An 18,872-nucleotide genomic window follows, 5' to 3' on the forward strand; every position below is an offset into this window, starting at 1 on the left:
ATTTGCCATTAATGGGAAAAAACCTACAGCACCTGGTGTTCCCATGTGGTCTCCCACCCAAGTACTAATCAGGCCCAACACTGCTTAGCTTCCAAGATCAGACGAGATTTGGCGTTTCCAATGTGGTATGGCTGTAGGTGAGATACTGGCACTTTTTTGCCCTCTTCTACTTATTTAACCAGGTAAGCTAATAAAAAAGTTTCCTAACTGTATTGCCTTACTGAAAAAAATCAAGTGTTGGTAATGTAAAAAGACCTACAGGACATGATATTAACAGGTGGTCTCAAATTAAACTACTAAAGAGGCTCAACACTGTTTAGCTGCCAAAAGCAGTTGGAATTGGGCCTAAACAGTGTGGTAAGTTTTTAGGTGATGGCTATTGTGTCTGTTTGACCTGTCCCAAATGTCTGTATTGGCAATAAAAAATAAAAAGTTTCCAATTTAAATAGCAAGAGAATAAAAACAATTTGCCATTAATGGGAAAAAACCTACAGCACCTGGTGTTCCCATGTGGTCTCCCACCCAAGTACTAACCAGGCCCAACACTGCTTAGCTTCCAAGATCAGACGAGATTGGGCGTATCCAATGTGGTATGGCTGTAGGTGAGATACCGGCACTTTTTTGCCCTCTTCTACTTCTATAACCAGGTAAGCTAATAAAAAAGTTTCCTAACTGTATTGCCTTACTGAAAAAAAATCATGTGTTGGTAATGTAAAAAGACCTACAGGACATGATATTAGCAGGTGGTCTCAAATTAAACTACTAAAGAGGCTCAACACTGTTTAGCTGCCAAAAGCAGTTGGAATTGGGCCTAAACAGTGTGGTAAGTTTTTAGGTGATGGCTATTGTGTCTGTTTGACCTGTCCCAAATGTCTGTATTGGCAATAAAAAATAAAAAGTTTCTAATTTAAATAGCAAGAGAATAAAAACAATTTGCCATTAATGGGAAAAAACCTACAGCACCTGGTGTTTCCATGTGGTCTCCCACCCAAGTACTAACCAGGCCCAACACTGCTTAGCTTCCAAGATCAGACGAGATTGGGCGTATCCAATGTGGTATGGCTGTAGGTGAGATACCAGCACTTTTTTGCCCTCTTCTACTTCTATAACCAGGTAAGCTAATAAAAAAGTTTCCTAACTATATTGGCTTACTGAAAAAAATCATGTGTTGGTAATGTAAAAAGACCTACAGGACATGATATCAGCAGGTGGTCTCAAATTAAACTACTAAAGAGGCTCAACACTGTTTAGCTGCCAAAAGCAGTTGGAATTGGGCCTAAACAGTGTGGTAAGTTTTTAGGTGATGGCTATTGTGTCTGTTTGACCTCTTCCAAATGTCTGTACTGTCAATAAAGAGAAAAAAGTTTCCAATTTAAAAAGCTAGAGAATAAAAACAATTTGCCAGTAATGGGAAAAACCTACAGCACCTGGTGTTCCCATGTGGTCTCCCACTCAAGTACTAACCAGGCCCAACACTGCTTAGCTTCCAAGATCAGACGAGATTGGGCGTATCCAATGTGGTATGGCTGTAGGTGAGATACAGGCACTTTTTTGCCCTCTTCTACTTCTATAACCAGGTAAGCTAATAAAAAAGTTTCCTAACTATATTGGCTTACTGAAAAAAATCATGTGTTGGTAATGTAAAAAGACCTACAGGACATGATATTAGCAGGTGGTCTCAAATTAAACTACTAAAGAGGCTCAACACTGTTTAGCTCCGAAAAGCAGTTGGAATTGGGCCTAAACAGTGTGGTAAGTTTTTAGGTGATGGCTATTGTGTCTGTTTGACCTGTCCCAAATGTCTGTATTGGCAATAAAAATAAAAAGTTTCCAATTTAAATGGCAAGAGAATAAAAACAATTTGCCATTAATGGGAAAAAAACCTATAGCACCTGGTGTTCCCATGTGGTCTCCCACCCAAGTACTAATCAGGCCCAACACTGCTTAGCTTCCAAGATGAGACGAGATTTGGCATATCCAATGTGGTATGGCTGTAGGTGAGATACTGGCACTTTTTTGCCCTCTTCTACTTCTTTAACCAGGTAAGCTAATAAAAAAGTTTCCTAACTGTATTGCCTTACTGAAAAAAATCAAGTGTTGGTAATGTAAAAAGACCTACAGGACATGATATTAACAAGTGGTCTCAAATTAAACTACTAAAGAGGCTCAACACTGTTTAGCTGCCAAAAGCAGTTGGAATTGGGCCTAAACAGTGTGGTAAGTTTTTAGGTGATGGCTATTGTGTCTGTTTGACCTGTCCCAAATGTCTGTATTGGCAATAAAAATAAAAAGTTTCCAATTTAAATAGAAAGAGAATAAAAACAATTTGCCATTAATGGGAAAAAACCTACAGCACCTGGAGTTCCCATGTGGTCTCCCACCCAAGTACTAACCATGCCCATCACTGCTTAACTTCCAAGATCAGACGAGATTGGGCGTATCCAATGTGGTATGGCTGTAGGTGAGATACCGGCACTTTTTTGCCCTCTTCTACTTCTATAACCAGGAAAGCTAATAAAAAAGTTTCCTAACTGTATTGCCTTATTGAAAAAAATCATGTGTTGGTAATGTAAAAAGACCTACAGGACATGATATTAGCAGGTGGTCTCAAATTAAACTACTTAAGAGGCTCAACACTGTTTAGCTGCCAAAAGCAGTTGGAATTGGGCCTAAACAGTGTGGTAAGTTTTTAGGTGATGGCTATTGTGTCTGTTTGACCTCTTCCAAATGTCTGTACTGTCAATAAAGAGAAAAAAGTTTCCAATTTAAAAAGCTAGAGAATAAAAACAATTTGCCAGTAATGGGAAAAACCTACAGCACCTGGTGTTCCCATGTGGTCTCCCACCCAAGTACTAACCAGGCCCAACACTGCTAAGCTTCCAAGATCAGATGAGATTGGGCATATCCAATGTGGTATGGCTGTAGGTGAGATACAGGCACTTTTTTGCCATCTTCTACTTCTATAACCAGGTAAGCTAATAAAAAAGTTTCCTAACTATATTGGCTTACTGAAAAAAATCATGTGTTGGTAATGTAAAAAGACCTACAGGACATGATATTAGAAGGTGGTCTCAAATTAAACTACTAAAGAGGCTCAACACTGTTTAGCTCCCAAAAGCAGTTGGAATTGGGCCTAAACAGTGTGGTAAGTTTTTAGGTGATGGCTATTGTGTCTGTTTGACCTGTCCCAAATGTCTGTATTGGCAATAAAAATAAAAAGTTTCCAATTTAAATAGCAAGAGAATAAAAACAATTTGCCATTAATGGGAAAAAACCTACAGCACCTGGTGTTCCCATGTGGTCTCCCACCCAAGTACTAACCAGGCCCAACACTGCTTAGCTTCCAAGATCAGACGAGATTGGGCGTATCCAATGTGGTATGGCTGTAGTTGAGATACCGGCACTTTTTTGCCTTCTTCTACTTCTATAACCAGGTAAGCTAATAAAAAAGTTTCCTAACTGTATTGCCTTACTGAAAAAAATCATGTGTTGGTAATGTAAAAAGACCTAAAGGACATGATATTAGCAGGTGGTCTCAAATTAAACTACTAAAGAGGCTCAACACTGTTTAGCTGCCAAAAGCAGTTGGAATTGGGCCTAAACAGTGTGGTAAGTTTTTAGGTGATGGCTATTGTGTCTGTTTGACCTCTTCCAAATATCTGTACTGTCAATAAAGAGAAAAAAGTTTCCAATTTAAAAAGCTAGAGAATAAAAACAATTTGCCAGTAATGGGAAAAATCCTACAGCACCTGGTGTTCCCATGTGGTCTCCCACCCAAGTACTAACCAGGCCCAACACTGCTTAGCTTCCAAGATCAGACGAGATTGGGCGTATCCAATGTGGTATGGCTGTAGGTGAGATACAGGCACTTTTTTGCCCTCTTCTACTTCTATAACCAGGTAAGCTAATAAAAAAGTTTCCTAACTATATTGGCTTACTGAAAAAAATCATGTGTTGGTAATGTAAAAAGACCTACAGGACATGATATTAGCAGGTGGTCTCAAATTAAACTACTAAAGAGGCTCAACACTGTTTAGCTGCCAAAAGCAGTTGGAATTGGGCCTAAACAGTGTGGTAAGTTTTTAGGTGATGGCTATTGTGTCTGTTTGACCTGTCCCAAATGTCTGTATTGGCAATAAAAAATAAAAAGTTTCTAATTTAAATAGCAAGAGAATAAAAACAATTTGCCATTAATGGGAAAAAACCTACAGCACCTGGTGTTTCCATGTGGTCTCCCACCCAAGTACTAACCAGGCCCAACACTGCTTAGCTTCCAAGATCAGACGAGATTGGGCGTATCCAATGTGGTATGGCTGTAGGTGAGATACCAGCACTTTTTTGCCCTCTTCTACTTCTATAACCAGGTAAGCTAATAAAAAAGTTTCCTAACTATATTGGCTTACTGAAAAAAATCATGTGTTGGTAATGTAAAAAGACCTACAGGACATGATATCAGCAGGTGGTCTCAAATTAAACTACTAAAGAGGCTCAACACTGTTTAGCTGCCAAAAGCAGTTGGAATTGGGCCTAAACAGTGTGGTAAGTTTTTAGGTGATGGCTATTGTGTCTGTTTGACCTCTTCCAAATGTCTGTACTGTCAATAAAGAGAAAAAAGTTTCCAATTTAAAAAGCTAAAGAATAAAAACAATTTGCCAGTAATGGTAAAAACCTACAGCACCTGGTGTTCCCATGTGGTCTCCCACCCAAGTACTAACCAGGCCCAACACTGCTTAGTTTCCAAGATCAGACGAGATTGGGCGTATCCAATGTGGTATGGCTGTAGGTGAGATACAAGCACTTTTTTGCCCTCTTCTACTTCTATAACCAGGTAAGCTAATAAAAAAGTTTCCTAACTATATTGGCTTACTGAAAAAAATCATGTGTTGGTAATGTCAAAAGACCTACAGGACATGATATTAGCAGGTGGTCTCAAATTAAACTACTAAAGAGGCTCAACACTGTTTAGCTCCCAAAAGCAGTTGGAATTGGGCCTAAACAGTGTGGTAAGTTTTTAGGTGATGGCTATTGTGTCTGTTTGACCTCTCCCAAATGTCTGTATTGGCAATAAAAATAAAAAGTTTCCAATTTAAATAGCAAGAGAATAAAAACAATTTGCCATTAATGGGAAAAAACCTACAGCACCTGGTGTTCCCATGTGGTCTCCCACCCAAGTACTAACCAGGCCCAACACTGCTTAGCTTCCAAGATCAGACGAGATTGGGCGTATCCAATGTGGTATTGCTGTAGGTGAGATCCAGGCACTTTTTTGCCCTCTTCTACTTCTATAACCAGGTAAGCTAATAAAAAAGTTTCATAACTGTATTGCCTTACTGAAAAAAATCATGTGTTGGTAATGTAAAAAGACCTACAGGACATGATATTAGCAGGTAATCTCAAATTAAACTACTAAAGAGGCTCAACACTGTTTAGCTCCCAAAAGCAGTTGGAATTGGGCCTAAGCAGTGTGGTAAGTTTTTAGGTGATGGCTATTGTGTCTGTTTGACCTCTTCCAAATGTCTGTACTGTCAATAAAGAGAAAAAAGTTTAAAATTTAAAAAGCTAGAGAATAAAAACAATTTGCCAGTAATGGGAAAAACCTACAGCACCTGGTGTTCCCGTGTGGTCTCCCACCCAAGTACTAACCAGGCCCAACACTGTTTAGCTTCCAAGATCAGACGAGATTCGGAGTATCCAATGTGGTATGGCTGTAGGTGAGATACAGGCACTTTTTTGCCCTCTTCTACTTCTATAACCAGGTAAGCTAATAAAAAAGTTTCCTAACTATATTGGCTTACTGAAAAAAATCATGTGTTGGTAATGTAAAAAGACCTACAGGACATGATGTTAGCAGGTGGTCTCAAATTAAACTACTAAAGAGGCTCAACACTGTTTAACTCCCAAAAGCAGTTGGAATTGGGCCTAAACAGTGTGGTAAGTTTTTAGGTGATGGCTATTGTGTCTGTTTGACCTGTCCCAAATGTCTGTATTGGCAATAAAAATAAAAAGTTTCCAATTTAAATAGCAAGAGAATAAAAACAATTTGCCATTAATGGGAAAAAACCTACAGCACCTGGTGTTCCCATGTGGTCTCCCACCCAAGTACTAACCAGGCCCAACACTGCTTAGCTTCCAAGATCAGGCGTATCCAATGTGGTATGGCTGTAGGTGAGATACAGGCACTTTTTTGCCCTCTTCTACTTCTATAACCAGGTAAGCTAATAAAAAAGTTTCCTAACTATATTGGCTTACTGAAAAAAATCATGTGTTGGTAATGTAAAAAGACCTACAGGACATGATATTAGCAGGTGGTCTCAAATTAAACTACTAAAGAGGCTAAACACTGTTTAGCTCCCAAAAGCAGTTGGAATTGGGCCTAAGCAGTGTGGTAAGTTTTTAGGTGATGGCTATTGTGTCTGTTTGACCTCTTCCAAATGTCTGTACTGTCAATAAAGAGAAAAAAGTTTAAAATTTAAAAAGCTAGAGAATAAAAACAATTTGCCAGTAATGGGAAAAACCTACAGCACCTGGTGTTCCCATGTGGTCTCCCACTCAAGTACTAACCAGGCCCAACACTGCTTAGCTTCCAAGATCAGACGAGATTGGGCGTATCCAATGCGGTATGGCTGTAGGTGAGATACAGGCACTTTTTTGCCCTCTTCTACTTCTATAACCAGGTAAGCTAATAAAAAAGTTTCATAACTATATTGGCTTACTGAAAAAAATCATGTGTTGGTAATGTAAAAAGACCTACAGGACATGATATTAGCAGGTGGTCTCAAATTAAACTACTAAAGAGGCTCAACACTGTTTAGCTGCCAAAAGCAGTTGGAATTGGGCCTAAACAGTGTGGTAAGTTTTTAGGTGATGGCTATTGTGTCTGTTTGACCTCTTCCAAATGTCTGTACTGTCAATAAAGAGAAAAAAGTTTCCAATTTAAAAAGCTAGAGAATAAAAACAATTTGCCAGTAATGGGAAAAACCTACAGCACCTGGTGTTCCCATGTGGACTCCCACCCAAGTACTAACCAGGCCCAACACTGCTTAGCTTCCAAGATCAGACGAGATTGGGCGTATCCAATGTGGTATGGCTGTAGGTGAGATACAGGCACTTTTTTGCCATCTTCAACTTCTATAACCAGGTAAGCTAATAAAAAAGTTTCCTAACTATATTGGCTTACTGAAAAAAATCATGTGTTGGTAATGTAAAAAGACCTACAGGACATGATATTAGCAGGTGGTCTCAAATTAAACTACTAAAGAGGCTCAACACTGTTTACCTGCCAAAAGCAGTTGGAATTGGGCCTAAACAGTGTGGTAAGTTTTTAGGTGATGGCTATTGTGTCTGTTTGACCTGTCCCAAATGTCTGTATTGGCAATAAAAAATAAAAAGTTTCTAATTTAAATAGCAAGAGAATAAAAACAATTTGCCATTAATGGGAAAAAACCTACAGCACCTGGTGTTTCCATGTGGTCTCCCACCCAAGTACTAACCAGGCCCAACACTGCTTAGCTTCCAAGATCAGACGAGATTGGGCGTATCCAATGCGGTATGGCTGTAGTTGAGATACCGGCACTTTTTTGCCCTCTTCTACTTCTATAACCAGGTAAGCTAATAAAAAAGTTTCCTAACTATATTGGCTTACTGAAAAAAATCATGTGTTGGTAATGTAAAAAGACCTACAGGACATGATATTAGCAGGTGGTCTCAAATTAAACTACTAAAGAGGCTAAACACTGTTTAGCTCCCAAAAGCAGTTGGAATTGGGCCTAAGCAGTGTGGTAAGTTTTTAGGTGATGGCTATTGTGTCTGTTTGACCTCTTCCAAATGTCTGTACTGTCAATAAAGAGAAAAAAGTTTAAAATTTAAAAAGCTAGAGAATAAAAACAATTTGCCAGTAATGGGAAAAACCTACAGCACCTGGTGTTCCCATGTGGTCTCCCACTCAAGTACTAACCAGGCCCAACACTGCTTAGCTTCCAAGATCAGACGAGATTGGGCGTATCCAATGCGGTATGGCTGTAGGTGAGATACAGGCACTTTTTTGCCCTCTTCTACTTCTATAACCAGGTAAGCTAATAAAAAAGTTTCATAACTATATTGGCTTACTGAAATAAATCATGTGTTGGTAATGTAAAAAGACCTACAGGACATGATATTAGCAGATGGTCTCAAATTAAACTACTAAAGAGGCTCAACACTGTTTAGCTGCCAAAAGCAGTTGGAATTGGGCCTAAACAGTGTGGTAAGTTTTTAGGTGATGGCTATTGTGTCTGTTTGACCTCTTCCAAATGTCTGTACTGTCAATAAAGAGAAAAAAGTTTCCAATTTAAAAAGCTAGAGAATAAAAACAATTTGCCAGTAATGGGAAAAACCTACAGCACCTGGTGTTCCCATGTGGTCTCCCACCCAAGTACTAACCAGGCCCAACACTGCTTAGCTTCCAAGATCAGACGAGATTGGGCGTATCCAATGTGGTATGGCTGTAGGTGAGATACAGGCACTTTTTTGCCCTCTTCTACTTCTTTAACCAGGTAAGCTAATAAAAAAGTTTCCTAACTATATTGGCTTACTGAAAAAAATCATGTGTTGGTAATGTAAAAAACCTACAGGACATGATATTAGCAGGTGGTCTCAAATTAAACTACTAAAGAGGCTCAACACTGTTTAGCTGCCAAAAGCAGTTGGAATTGGGCCTAAACAGTGTGGTAAGTTTTTAGGTGATGGCTATTGTGTCTGTTTGACCTGTCCCAAATGTCTGTATTGGCAATAAAAAATAAAAAGTTTCTAATTTAAATAGCAAGAGAATAAAAACAATTTGCCATTAATGGGAAAAAACCTACAGCACCTGGTGTTTCCATGTGGTCTCCCACCCAAGTACTAACCAGGCCCAACACTGCTTAGCTTCCAAGATCAGACGAGATTGGGCATATCCAATGTGGTATGGCTGTAGGTGAGATACCAGCACTTTTTTGCCCTCTTCTACTTCTATAACCAGGTAAGCTAATAAAAAAGTTTCCTAACTATATTGGCTTACTGAAAAAAATCATGTGTTGGTAATGTAAAAAGACCTACAGGACATGATATCAGCAGGTGGTCTCAAATTAAACTACTAAAGAGGCTCAACACTGTTTAGCTGCCAAAAGCAGTTGGAATTGGGCCTAAACAGTGTGGTAAGTTTTTAGGTGATGGCTATTGTGTCTGTTTGACCTCTTCCAAATGTCTGTACTGTCAATAAAGAGAAAAAAGTTTCCAATTTAAAAAGCTAGAGAATAAAAACAATTTGCCAGTAATGGGAAAAACCTACAGCACCTGGGGTTCCCATGTGGTCTCCCACCCAAGTACTAACCAGGCCCAACACTGCTTAGCTTCCAAGATCAGACGAGATTGGGCGTATCCAATGTGGTATGGCTGTAGGTGAGATACAGGCACTTTTTTGCCCTCTTCTACTTCTATAACCAGGTAAGCTAATAAAAAAGTTTCCTAACTATATTGGCTTACTGAAAAAAATCATGTGTTGGTAATGTAAAAAGACCTACAGGACATGATATTAGCAGGTGGTCTCAAATTAAACTACTAAAGAGGCTCAACACTGTTTAGCTCCGAAAAGCAGTTGGAATTGGGCCTAAACAGTGTGGTAAGTTTTTAGGTGATGGCTATTGTGTCTGTTTGACCTGTCCCAAATGTCTGTATTGGCAATAAAAATAAAAAGTTTCCAATTTAAATAGCAAGAGAATAAAAACAATTTGCCATTAATGGGAAAAAACCTACAGCACCTGGTGTTCCCATGTGGTCTCCCACCCAAGTACTAATCAGGCCCAACACTGCTTAGCTTCCAAGATCAGACGAGATTTGGCGTATCCAATGTGGTATGGCTGTAGGTGAGATACTGGCACTTTTTTGCCCTCTTCTACTTATTTAACCAGGTAAGCTAATAAAAAAGTTTCCTAACTGTATTGCCTTACTGAAAAAAATCAAGTGTTGGTAATGTAAAAAGACCTACAGGACATGATATTAACAGGTGGTCTCAAATTAAACTACTAAAGAGGCTCAACACTGTTTAGCTGCCAAAAGCAGTTGGAATTGGGCCTAAACAGTGTGGTAAGTTTTTAGGTGATGGCTATTGTGTCTGTTTGACCTGTCCCAAATGTCTGTATTGGCAATAAAAATAAAAAGTTTCCAATTTAAATAGAAAGAGAATAAAAACAAATTGCCATTAATGGGAAAAAACCTACAGCACCTGGAGTTCCCATGTGGTCTCCCACCCAAGTACTAACCATGCCCATCACTGCTTAGCTTCCAAGATCAGACGAGATTGGGCGTATCCAATGTGGTATGGCTGTAGGTGAGATACCGGCACTTTTTTGCCCTCTTCTACTTCTATAACCAGGAAAGCTAATAAAAAAGTTTCCTAACTGTATTGCCTTACTGAAAAAAATCATGTGTTGATAATGTAAAAAGACCTACAGGACATGATATTAGCAGGTGGTCTCAAATTAAACTACTTAAGAGGCTCAACACTGTTTAGCTGCCAAAAGCAGTTGGAATTGGGCCTAAACAGTGTGGTAAGTTTTTAGGTGATGGCTATTGTGTCTGTTTGACCTCTTCCAAATGTCTGTACTGTCAATAAAGAGAAAAAAGTTTCCAATTTAAAAAGCTAGAGAATAAAAACAATTTGCCAGTAATGGGAAAAACCTACAGCACCTGGTGTTCCCATGTGGTCTCCCACCCAAGTACTAACCAGGCCCAACACTGCTAAGCTTCCAAGATCAGACAAGATTGGGCATATCCAATGTGGTATGGCTGTAGGTGAGATACAGACACTTTTTTGCCATCTTCTACTTCTATAACCAGGTAAGCTAATAAAAAAGTTTCCTAACTATATTGGCTTACTGAAAAAAATCATGTGTTGGTAATGTAAAAAGACCTACAGGACATGATATTAGAAGGTGGTCTCAAATTAAACTACTAAAGAGGCTCAACACTGTTTAGCTCCCAAAAGCAGTTGGAATTGGGCCTAAACAGTGTGGTAAGTTTTTAGGTGATGGCTATTGTGTCTGTTTGACCTGTCCCAAATGTCTGTATTGGCAATAAAAATAAAAAGTTTCCAATTTAAATAGCAAGAGAATAAAAACAATTTGCCATTAATGGGAAAAAACCTACAGCACCTGGTGTTCCCATGTGGTCTCCCACCCAAGTACTAACCAGGCCCAACACTGCTTAGCTTCCAAGATCAGACGAGATTGGGCGTATCCAATGTGGTATGGCTGTAGTTGAGATACCGGCACTTTTTTGCCTTCTTCTACTTCTATAACCAGGTAAGCTAATAAAAAAGTTTCCTAACTGTATTGCCTTACTGAAAAAAATCATGTGTTGGTAATGTAAAAAGACCTACAGGACATGATATTAGCAGGTGGTCTCAAATTAAACTACTAAAGAGGCTCAACACTGTTTAGCTGCCAAAAGCAGTTGGAATTGGGCCTAAACAGTGTGGTAAGTTTTTAGGTGATGGCTATTGTGTCTGTTTGACCTCTTCCAAATGTCTGTACTATCAATAAAGAGAAAAAAGTTTCCAATTTAAAAAGCTAGAGAATAAAAACAATTTGCCAGTAATGGGAAAAACCTACAGCACCTGGTGTTCCCCCACCCAAGTACTAACCAGGCGCAACACTGCTTAGCTTCCAAGATCAGACGAGATTGGGCGTATCCAATGTGGTATGGCTGTAGGTGAGATACAGGCACTTTTTTGCCATCTTCAACTTCTATAACCAGGTAAGCTAATAAAAAAGTTTCCTAACTATATTGGCTTACTGAAAAAAATCATGTGTTGGTAATGTAAAAAGACCTACAGGACATGATATTAGCAGGTGGTCTCAAATTAAACTACTAAAGAGGCTCAACACTGTTTAGCTCCCAAAAGCAGTTGGAATTGGGCCTAAACAGTGTGGTAAGTTTTTAGGTGACGGCTATTGTGTCTGTTTGACCTGTCCCAAATGTCTGTATTGGCAATAAAAATAAAAAGTTTCCAATTTAAATAGCAAGAGAATAAAAACAATTTGCCATTAATGGGAAAAAAACTACAGCACCTGGTGTTCCCATGTGGTCTCCCACCCAAGTACTAACCAGGCCCAACACTGCTTAGCTTCCAAGATCAGACGAGATTGGGCATATCCAATGTGGTATGGCTGTAGGTGAGATACCAGCAGTTTTTTGCCCTCTTCTACTTCTATAACCAGGTAAGCTAATAAAAAAGTTTCCTAACTATATTGGCTTACTGAAAAAAATCATGTGTTGGTAATGTAAAAAGACCTACAGGACATGATATCAGCAGGTGGTCTCAAATTAAACTACTAAAGAGGCTCAACACTGTTTAGCTGCCAAAAGCAGTTGGAATTGGGCCTAAACAGTGTGGTAAGTTTTTAGGTGATGGCTATTGTGTCTGTTTGACCTCTTCCAAATGTCTGTACTGTCAATAAAGAGAAAAAAGTTTCCAATTTAAAAAGCTAGAGAATAAAAACAATTTGCCAGTAATGGGAAAAACCTACAGCACCTGGGGTTCCCATGTGGTCTCCCACCCAAGTACTAACCAGGCCCAACACTGCTTAGCTTCCAAGATCAGACGAGATTGGGCGTATCCAATGTGGTATGGCTGTAGGTGAGATACAGGCACTTTTTTGCCCTCTTCTACTTCTATAACCAGGTAAGCTAATAAAAAAGTTTCCTAACTATATTGGCTTACTGAAAAAAATCATGTGTTGGTAATGTAAAAAGACCTACAGGACATGATATTAGCAGGTGGTCTCAAATTAAACTACTAAAGAGGCTCAACACTGTTTAGCTCCGAAAAGCAGTTGGAATTGGGCCTAAACAGTGTGGTAAGTTTTTAGGTGATGGCTATTGTGTCTGTTTGACCTGTCCCAAATGTCTGTATTGGCAATAAAAATAAAAAGTTTCCAATTTAAATAGCAAGAGAATAAAAACAATTTGCCATTAATGGGAAAAAACCTACAGCACCTGGTGTTCCCATGTGGTCTCCCACCCAAGTACTAATCAGGCCCAACACTGCTTAGCTTCCAAGATCAGACGAGATTTGGCGTATCCAATGTGGTATGGCTGTAGGTGAGATACTGGCACTTTTTTGCCCTCTTCTACTTATTTAACCAGGTAAGCTAATAAAAAAGTTTCCTAACTGTATTGCCTTACTGAAAAAAATCAAGTGTTGGTAATGTAAAAAGACCTACAGGACATGATATTAACAGGTGGTCTCAAATTAAACTACTAAAGAGGCTCAACACTGTTTAGCTGCCAAAAGCAGTTGGAATTGGGCCTAAACAGTGTGGTAAGTTTTTAGGTGATGGCTATTGTGTCTGTTTGACCTGTCCCAAATGTCTGTATTGGCAATAAAAATAAAAAGTTTCCAATTTAAATAGAAAGAGAATAAAAACAAATTGCCATTAATGGGAAAAAACCTACAGCACCTGGAGTTCCCATGTGGTCTCCCACCCAAGTACTAACCATGCCCATCACTGCTTAGCTTCCAAGATCAGACGAGATTGGGCGTATCCAATGTGGTATGGCTGTAGGTGAGATACCGGCACTTTTTTGCCCTCTTCTACTTCTATAACCAGGAAAGCTAATAAAAAAGTTTCCTAACTGTATTGCCTTACTGAAAAAAATCATGTGTTGATAATGTAAAAAGACCTACAGGACATGATATTAGCAGGTGGTCTCAAATTAAACTACTTAAGAGGCTCAACACTGTTTAGCTGCCAAAAGCAGTTGGAATTGGGCCTAAACAGTGTGGTAAGTTTTTAGGTGATGGCTATTGTGTCTGTTTGACCTCTTCCAAATGTCTGTACTGTCAATAAAGAGAAAAAAGTTTCCAATTTAAAAAGCTAGAGAATAAAAACAATTTGCCAGTAATGGGAAAAACCTACAGCACCTGGTGTTCCCATGTGGTCTCCCACCCAAGTACTAACCAGGCCCAACACTGCTAAGCTTCCAAGATCAGACAAGATTGGGCATATCCAATGTGGTATGGCTGTAGGTGAGATACAGACACTTTTTTGCCATCTTCTACTTCTATAACCAGGTAAGCTAATAAAAAAGTTTCCTAACTATATTGGCTTACTGAAAAAAATCATGTGTTGGTAATGTAAAAAGACCTACAGGACATGATATTAGAAGGTGGTCTCAAATTAAACTACTAAAGAGGCTCAACACTGTTTAGCTCCCAAAAGCAGTTGGAATTGGGCCTAAACAGTGTGGTAAGTTTTTAGGTGATGGCTATTGTGTCTGTTTGACCTGTCCCAAATGTCTGTATTGGCAATAAAAATAAAAAGTTTCCAATTTAAATAGCAAGAGAATAAAAACAATTTGCCATTAATGGGAAAAAACCTACAGCACCTGGTGTTCCCATGTGGTCTCCCACCCAAGTACTAACCAGGCCCAACACTGCTTAGCTTCCAAGATCAGACGAGATTGGGCGCATCCAATGTGGTATGGCTGTAGTTGAGATACCGGCACTTTTTTGCCTTCTTCTACTTCTATAACCAGGTAAGCTAATAAAAAAGTTTCCTAACTGTATTGCCTTACTGAAAAAAATCATGTGTTGGTAATGTAAAAAGACCTACAGGACATGATATTAGCAGGTGGTCTCAAATTAAACTACTAAAGAGGCTCAACACTGTTTAGCTGCCAAAAGCAGTTGGAATTGGGCCTAAACAGTGTGGTAAGTTTTTAGGTGATGGCTATTGTGTCTGTTTGACCTCTTCCAAATGTCTGTACTATCAATAAAGAGAAAAAAGTTTCCAATTTAAAAAGCTAGAGAATAAAAACAATTTGCCAGTAATGGGAAAAACCTACAGCACCTGGTGTTCCCCCACCCAAGTACTAACCAGGCGCAACACTGCTTAGCTTCCAAGATCAGACGAGATTGGGCGTATCCAATGTGGTATGGCTGTAGGTGAGATACAGGCACTTTTTTGCCATCTTCAACTTCTATAACCAGGTAAGCTAATAAAAAAGTTTCCTAACTATATTGGCTTACTGAAAAAAATCATGTGTTGGTAATGTAAAAAGACCTACAGGACATGATATTAGCAGGTGGTCTCAAATTAAACTACTAAAGAGGCTCAACACTGTTTAGCTCCCAAAAGCAGTTGGAATTGGGCCTAAACAGTGTGGTAAGTTTTTAGGTGACGGCTATTGTGTCTGTTTGACCTGTCCCAAATGTCTGTATTGGCAATAAAAATAAAAAGTTTCCAATTTAAATAGCAAGAGAATAAAAACAATTTGCCATTAATGGGAAAAAAACTACAGCACCTGGTGTTCCCATGTGGTCTCCCACCCAAGTACTAACCAGGCCCAACACTGCTTAGCTTCCAAGATCAGACGAGATTGGGCGTATCCAATGTGGTATGGCTGTAGTTGAGATACTGGCACTTTTTTGCCCTCTTCTACTTCTATAACCAGGTAAGCTAATACAAAGGTTTCCTAACTGTATTGCCTTACTGAAAAAAATCATGTGTTGGTAATGTAAAAAGACCTACAGGACATGATATTAGCAGGTGGTCTCAAATTAAACTACTAAAGAGGCTCAACACTGTTTAGCTGCCAAAAGCAGTTGGAATTGGGCCTAAACAGTGTGGTAAGTTTTTAGGTGATGGCTATTGTGTCTGTTTGACCTCTTCCAAATGTCTGTACTGTCAATAAAGAGAAAAAAGTTTCCAATTTAAAAAGCTAGAGAATAAAAACAATTTGCCAGTAATGGGAAAAACCTACAGCACCTGGTGTTCCCATGTGGTCTCCCACCCAAGTACTAACCAGGCCCAACACTGCTTAGCTTCCAAGATCAGACAAGATTGGGCGTATCCAATGTGGTATGGCTGTAGGTGAGATACAGGCACTTTTTTGCCCTCTTCTACTTCTTTAACCAGGTAAGCTAATAAAAAAGTTTCCTAACTATATTGGCCTACTGAAAAAAATCATGTGTTGGTAATGTAAAAAACCTACAGGACATGATATTAGCAGGTGGTCTCAAATTAAACTACTAAAGAGGCTCAACACTGTTTAGCTGCCAAAAGCAGTTGGAATTGGGCCTAAACAGTGTGGTAAGTTTTTAGGTGATGGCTATTGTGTCTGTTTGACCTGTCCCAAATGTCTGTATTGGCAATAAAAAATAAAAAGTTTCTAATTTAAATAGCAAGAGAATAAAAACAATTTGCCATTAATGGGAAAAAACCTACAGCACCTGGTGTTTCCATGTGGTCTCCCACCCAAGTACTAACCAGGCCCAACACTGCTTAGCTTCCAAGATCAGACGAGATTGGGCGTATCCAATGTGGTATGGCTGTAGGTGAGATACCAGCACTTTTTTGCCCTCTTCTACTTCTATAACCAGGTAAGCTAATAAAAAAGTTTCCTAACTATATTGGCTTACTGAAAAAAATCATGTGTTGGTAATGTAAAAAGACCTACAGGACATGATATCAGCAGGTTGTCTCAAATTAAACTACTAAAGAGGCTCAACACTGTTTAGCTGCCAAAAGCAGTTGGAATTGGGCCTAAACAGCGTGGTAAGTTTTTAGGTGATGGCTATTGTGTCTGTTTGACCTCTTCCAAATGTCTGTACTGTAAATAAAGAGAAAAAAGTTTCCAATTTAAAAAGCTAGAGAATAAAAACAATTTGCCAGTAATGGGAAAAACCTACAGCACCTGGGGTTCCCATGTGGTCTCCCACCCAAGTACTAACCAGGCCCAACACTGCTTAGCTTCCAAGATCAGACGAGATTGGGCGTATCCAATGTGGTATGGCTGTAGGTGAGATACAGGCACTTTTTTGCCCTCTTCTACTTCTATAACCAGGTAAGCTAATAAAAAAGTTTCCTAACTATATTGGCTTACTGAAAAAAATCATGTGTTGGTAATGTAAAAAGACCTACAGGACATGATATTAGCAGGTGGTCTCAAATTAAACTACTAAAGAGGCTCAACACTGTTTAGCTCCGAAAAGCAGTTGGAATTGGGCCTAAACAGTGTGGTAAGTTTTTAGGTGATGGCTATTGTGTCTGTTTGACCTGTCCCAAATGTCTGTATTGGCAATAAAAATAAAAAGTTTCCAATTTAAATAGCAAGAGAATAAAAACAATTTGCCATTAATGGGAAAAAACCTACAGCACCTGGTGTTCCCATGTGGTCTCCCACCCAAGTACTAATCAGGCCCAACACTGCTTAGCTTCCAAGATCAGACGAGATTTGGCGTATCCAATGTGGTATGGCTGTAGGTGAGATACTGGCACTTTTTTGCCCTCTTCTACTTATTTAACCAGGTAAGCTAATAAAAAAGTTTCCTAACTGTATTGCCTTACTGAAAAAAATCAAGTGTTGGTAATGTAAAAAGACCTACAGGACATGATATTAACAGGTGGTCTCAAATTAAACTACTAAAGAGGCTCAACACTGTTTAGCTGCCAAAAGCAGTTGGAATTGGGCCTAAACAGTGTGGTAAGTTTTTAGGTGATGGCTATTGTGTCTGTTTGACCTGTCCCAAATGTCTGTATTGGCAATAAAAATAAAAAGTTTCCAATTTAAATAGAAAGAGAATAAAAACAATTTGCCATTAATGGGAAAAAACCTACAGCACCTGGAGTTCCCATGTGGTCTCCCACCCAAGTACTAACCATGCCCATCACTGCTTAGCTTCCAAGATCAGACGAGATTGGGCGTATCCAATGTGGTATGGCTGTAGGTGAGATACCGGCACTTTTTTGCCCTCTTCTACTTCTATAACCAGGAAAGCTAATAAAAAAGTTTCCTAACTGTATTGCCTTACTGAAAAAAATCATGTGTTGGTAATGTAAAAAGACCTACAGGACATGATATTAGCAGGTGGTCTCAAATTAAACTACTTAAGAGGCTCAACACTGTTTAGCTGCCAAAAGCAGTTGGAATTGGGCCTAAACAGTGTGGTAAGTTTTTAGGTGATGGCTATTGTGTCTGTTTGACCTCTTCCAAATGTCTGTACTGTCAATAAAGAGAAAAAAGTTTCCAATTTAAAAAGCTAGAGAATAAAAACAATTTGCCAGTAATGGGAAAAACCTACAGCACCTGGTGTTCCCATGTGGTCTCCCACCCAAGTACTAACCAGGCCCAACACTGCTTAGCTTCCAAGATCAGACGAGATTGGGCGTATCCAATGTGGTATGGCTGTAGGTGAGATACAGGCACTTTTTTGCCATCTTCAACTTCTATAACCAGGTAAGCTAATAAAAAAGTTTCCTAACTATATTGGCTTACTGAAAAAAATCATGTGTTGGTAATGTAAAAAGACCTACAGGACATGATATTAGCAGGTGGTCTCAAATTAAACTACTAAAGAGGCTCAACACTGTTTAGCTCCCAAAAGCAGTTGGAATTGGGCCTAAACAGTGTGGTAAGTTTTTAGGTGACGGCTATTGTGTCTGTTTGACCTGTCCCAAATGTCTGTATTGGCAATAAAAATAAAAAGTTTCCAATTTAAATAGCAAGAGAATAAAAACAATTTGCCATTAATGGGAAAAAAACTACAGCACCTGGTGTTCCCATGTGGTCTCCCACCCAAGCACTAACCAGGCCCAACACTGCTTAGCTTCCAAGATCAGACGAGATTGGGCGTATCCAATGTGGTATGGCTGTAGTTGAGATACTGGCACTTTTTTGCCCTCTTCTACTTCTATAACCAGGTAAGCTAATAAAAAGGTTTCCTAACTGTATTGCCTTACTAAAAAAAAAAAGATGTGTTGGTAATGTAAAAAGACCTACAGGACATGATATTAGCAGGTGGTCTCAAATTAAACTACTAAAGAGGCTCAACACTGTTTAGCTGCCAAAAGCAG

The 18,872-nt window shown here is 39.1% G+C and overlaps 37 non-coding genes and 4 pseudogenes across 37 annotated transcripts; all 41 read right to left on the reverse strand.

Annotated features, from left to right (window-relative positions):
* Positions 1-20: 20 nt before the first annotated feature.
* Positions 21-139, reverse strand: LOC146038488 (5S ribosomal RNA). The gene has a single exon (XR_014462075.1). It is a non-coding gene; the product is annotated as a 5S ribosomal RNA (ribosomal RNA).
* Positions 140-485: 346 nt separating this feature from the next.
* LOC146037341 (5S ribosomal RNA) lies at positions 486-604 on the reverse strand. Its single transcript, XR_014461024.1, has one exon. It is a non-coding gene; the product is annotated as a 5S ribosomal RNA (ribosomal RNA).
* A 347-nt stretch (positions 605-951) lies between these two features.
* On the reverse strand, positions 952-1,070 carry LOC146038354 (5S ribosomal RNA). The gene has a single exon (XR_014461952.1). It is a non-coding gene; the product is annotated as a 5S ribosomal RNA (ribosomal RNA).
* A 345-nt stretch (positions 1,071-1,415) lies between these two features.
* On the reverse strand, positions 1,416-1,534 carry LOC146037820 (5S ribosomal RNA). The gene has a single exon (XR_014461463.1). It is a non-coding gene; the product is annotated as a 5S ribosomal RNA (ribosomal RNA).
* Positions 1,535-1,880: 346 nt separating this feature from the next.
* On the reverse strand, positions 1,881-1,999 carry LOC146039764 (5S ribosomal RNA; annotated as a pseudogene).
* A 345-nt stretch (positions 2,000-2,344) lies between these two features.
* LOC146038709 (5S ribosomal RNA) lies at positions 2,345-2,463 on the reverse strand. The gene has a single exon (XR_014462278.1). It is a non-coding gene; the product is annotated as a 5S ribosomal RNA (ribosomal RNA).
* Positions 2,464-2,808: 345 nt separating this feature from the next.
* LOC146038844 (5S ribosomal RNA) lies at positions 2,809-2,927 on the reverse strand. Its single transcript, XR_014462401.1, has one exon. It is a non-coding gene; the product is annotated as a 5S ribosomal RNA (ribosomal RNA).
* Positions 2,928-3,272: 345 nt separating this feature from the next.
* Positions 3,273-3,391, reverse strand: LOC146038184 (5S ribosomal RNA). Its single transcript, XR_014461796.1, has one exon. It is a non-coding gene; the product is annotated as a 5S ribosomal RNA (ribosomal RNA).
* Positions 3,392-3,737: 346 nt separating this feature from the next.
* LOC146038061 (5S ribosomal RNA) lies at positions 3,738-3,856 on the reverse strand. The gene has a single exon (XR_014461683.1). It is a non-coding gene; the product is annotated as a 5S ribosomal RNA (ribosomal RNA).
* Positions 3,857-4,202: 346 nt separating this feature from the next.
* Positions 4,203-4,321, reverse strand: LOC146038355 (5S ribosomal RNA). The gene has a single exon (XR_014461953.1). It is a non-coding gene; the product is annotated as a 5S ribosomal RNA (ribosomal RNA).
* Positions 4,322-4,666: 345 nt separating this feature from the next.
* Positions 4,667-4,785, reverse strand: LOC146038522 (5S ribosomal RNA). The gene has a single exon (XR_014462107.1). It is a non-coding gene; the product is annotated as a 5S ribosomal RNA (ribosomal RNA).
* A 345-nt stretch (positions 4,786-5,130) lies between these two features.
* On the reverse strand, positions 5,131-5,249 carry LOC146037897 (5S ribosomal RNA). The gene has a single exon (XR_014461534.1). It is a non-coding gene; the product is annotated as a 5S ribosomal RNA (ribosomal RNA).
* Positions 5,250-5,594: 345 nt separating this feature from the next.
* On the reverse strand, positions 5,595-5,713 carry LOC146039179 (5S ribosomal RNA). The gene has a single exon (XR_014462708.1). It is a non-coding gene; the product is annotated as a 5S ribosomal RNA (ribosomal RNA).
* A 345-nt stretch (positions 5,714-6,058) lies between these two features.
* LOC146039781 (5S ribosomal RNA) lies at positions 6,059-6,167 on the reverse strand (annotated as a pseudogene).
* Positions 6,168-6,512: 345 nt separating this feature from the next.
* Positions 6,513-6,631, reverse strand: LOC146037864 (5S ribosomal RNA). Its single transcript, XR_014461504.1, has one exon. It is a non-coding gene; the product is annotated as a 5S ribosomal RNA (ribosomal RNA).
* Positions 6,632-6,976: 345 nt separating this feature from the next.
* Positions 6,977-7,095, reverse strand: LOC146037909 (5S ribosomal RNA). Its single transcript, XR_014461545.1, has one exon. It is a non-coding gene; the product is annotated as a 5S ribosomal RNA (ribosomal RNA).
* A 346-nt stretch (positions 7,096-7,441) lies between these two features.
* LOC146039091 (5S ribosomal RNA) lies at positions 7,442-7,560 on the reverse strand. The gene has a single exon (XR_014462628.1). It is a non-coding gene; the product is annotated as a 5S ribosomal RNA (ribosomal RNA).
* A 345-nt stretch (positions 7,561-7,905) lies between these two features.
* Positions 7,906-8,024, reverse strand: LOC146037865 (5S ribosomal RNA). Its single transcript, XR_014461505.1, has one exon. It is a non-coding gene; the product is annotated as a 5S ribosomal RNA (ribosomal RNA).
* Positions 8,025-8,369: 345 nt separating this feature from the next.
* LOC146037342 (5S ribosomal RNA) lies at positions 8,370-8,488 on the reverse strand. Its single transcript, XR_014461025.1, has one exon. It is a non-coding gene; the product is annotated as a 5S ribosomal RNA (ribosomal RNA).
* A 345-nt stretch (positions 8,489-8,833) lies between these two features.
* Positions 8,834-8,952, reverse strand: LOC146038863 (5S ribosomal RNA). Its single transcript, XR_014462418.1, has one exon. It is a non-coding gene; the product is annotated as a 5S ribosomal RNA (ribosomal RNA).
* Positions 8,953-9,297: 345 nt separating this feature from the next.
* On the reverse strand, positions 9,298-9,416 carry LOC146037635 (5S ribosomal RNA). Its single transcript, XR_014461295.1, has one exon. It is a non-coding gene; the product is annotated as a 5S ribosomal RNA (ribosomal RNA).
* Positions 9,417-9,761: 345 nt separating this feature from the next.
* On the reverse strand, positions 9,762-9,880 carry LOC146038676 (5S ribosomal RNA). Its single transcript, XR_014462247.1, has one exon. It is a non-coding gene; the product is annotated as a 5S ribosomal RNA (ribosomal RNA).
* A 345-nt stretch (positions 9,881-10,225) lies between these two features.
* On the reverse strand, positions 10,226-10,344 carry LOC146038969 (5S ribosomal RNA). Its single transcript, XR_014462516.1, has one exon. It is a non-coding gene; the product is annotated as a 5S ribosomal RNA (ribosomal RNA).
* A 345-nt stretch (positions 10,345-10,689) lies between these two features.
* On the reverse strand, positions 10,690-10,808 carry LOC146039486 (5S ribosomal RNA). Its single transcript, XR_014462987.1, has one exon. It is a non-coding gene; the product is annotated as a 5S ribosomal RNA (ribosomal RNA).
* A 345-nt stretch (positions 10,809-11,153) lies between these two features.
* LOC146038185 (5S ribosomal RNA) lies at positions 11,154-11,272 on the reverse strand. Its single transcript, XR_014461797.1, has one exon. It is a non-coding gene; the product is annotated as a 5S ribosomal RNA (ribosomal RNA).
* Positions 11,273-11,617: 345 nt separating this feature from the next.
* On the reverse strand, positions 11,618-11,726 carry LOC146039842 (5S ribosomal RNA; annotated as a pseudogene).
* Positions 11,727-12,071: 345 nt separating this feature from the next.
* Positions 12,072-12,190, reverse strand: LOC146038527 (5S ribosomal RNA). Its single transcript, XR_014462112.1, has one exon. It is a non-coding gene; the product is annotated as a 5S ribosomal RNA (ribosomal RNA).
* A 345-nt stretch (positions 12,191-12,535) lies between these two features.
* LOC146037637 (5S ribosomal RNA) lies at positions 12,536-12,654 on the reverse strand. The gene has a single exon (XR_014461296.1). It is a non-coding gene; the product is annotated as a 5S ribosomal RNA (ribosomal RNA).
* A 345-nt stretch (positions 12,655-12,999) lies between these two features.
* Positions 13,000-13,118, reverse strand: LOC146038677 (5S ribosomal RNA). Its single transcript, XR_014462248.1, has one exon. It is a non-coding gene; the product is annotated as a 5S ribosomal RNA (ribosomal RNA).
* Positions 13,119-13,463: 345 nt separating this feature from the next.
* Positions 13,464-13,582, reverse strand: LOC146038970 (5S ribosomal RNA). Its single transcript, XR_014462517.1, has one exon. It is a non-coding gene; the product is annotated as a 5S ribosomal RNA (ribosomal RNA).
* A 345-nt stretch (positions 13,583-13,927) lies between these two features.
* On the reverse strand, positions 13,928-14,046 carry LOC146039487 (5S ribosomal RNA). Its single transcript, XR_014462988.1, has one exon. It is a non-coding gene; the product is annotated as a 5S ribosomal RNA (ribosomal RNA).
* Positions 14,047-14,391: 345 nt separating this feature from the next.
* On the reverse strand, positions 14,392-14,510 carry LOC146037902 (5S ribosomal RNA). Its single transcript, XR_014461538.1, has one exon. It is a non-coding gene; the product is annotated as a 5S ribosomal RNA (ribosomal RNA).
* A 345-nt stretch (positions 14,511-14,855) lies between these two features.
* On the reverse strand, positions 14,856-14,964 carry LOC146039843 (5S ribosomal RNA; annotated as a pseudogene).
* Positions 14,965-15,309: 345 nt separating this feature from the next.
* LOC146037583 (5S ribosomal RNA) lies at positions 15,310-15,428 on the reverse strand. The gene has a single exon (XR_014461246.1). It is a non-coding gene; the product is annotated as a 5S ribosomal RNA (ribosomal RNA).
* Positions 15,429-15,773: 345 nt separating this feature from the next.
* LOC146038405 (5S ribosomal RNA) lies at positions 15,774-15,892 on the reverse strand. The gene has a single exon (XR_014461999.1). It is a non-coding gene; the product is annotated as a 5S ribosomal RNA (ribosomal RNA).
* Positions 15,893-16,237: 345 nt separating this feature from the next.
* On the reverse strand, positions 16,238-16,356 carry LOC146038356 (5S ribosomal RNA). Its single transcript, XR_014461954.1, has one exon. It is a non-coding gene; the product is annotated as a 5S ribosomal RNA (ribosomal RNA).
* Positions 16,357-16,701: 345 nt separating this feature from the next.
* Positions 16,702-16,820, reverse strand: LOC146037638 (5S ribosomal RNA). The gene has a single exon (XR_014461297.1). It is a non-coding gene; the product is annotated as a 5S ribosomal RNA (ribosomal RNA).
* Positions 16,821-17,165: 345 nt separating this feature from the next.
* Positions 17,166-17,284, reverse strand: LOC146038678 (5S ribosomal RNA). Its single transcript, XR_014462249.1, has one exon. It is a non-coding gene; the product is annotated as a 5S ribosomal RNA (ribosomal RNA).
* Positions 17,285-17,629: 345 nt separating this feature from the next.
* LOC146038972 (5S ribosomal RNA) lies at positions 17,630-17,748 on the reverse strand. The gene has a single exon (XR_014462518.1). It is a non-coding gene; the product is annotated as a 5S ribosomal RNA (ribosomal RNA).
* A 345-nt stretch (positions 17,749-18,093) lies between these two features.
* LOC146037343 (5S ribosomal RNA) lies at positions 18,094-18,212 on the reverse strand. The gene has a single exon (XR_014461026.1). It is a non-coding gene; the product is annotated as a 5S ribosomal RNA (ribosomal RNA).
* A 345-nt stretch (positions 18,213-18,557) lies between these two features.
* Positions 18,558-18,676, reverse strand: LOC146038664 (5S ribosomal RNA). Its single transcript, XR_014462236.1, has one exon. It is a non-coding gene; the product is annotated as a 5S ribosomal RNA (ribosomal RNA).
* Positions 18,677-18,872: the final 196 nt, after the last annotated feature.

Source organism: Crinia signifera, chromosome 9 (assembly GCF_055691185.1).
Source record: "Crinia signifera chromosome 9, ASM5569118v1, whole genome shotgun sequence".
Taxonomy (NCBI): domain Eukaryota; kingdom Metazoa; phylum Chordata; class Amphibia; order Anura; family Myobatrachidae; genus Crinia; species Crinia signifera.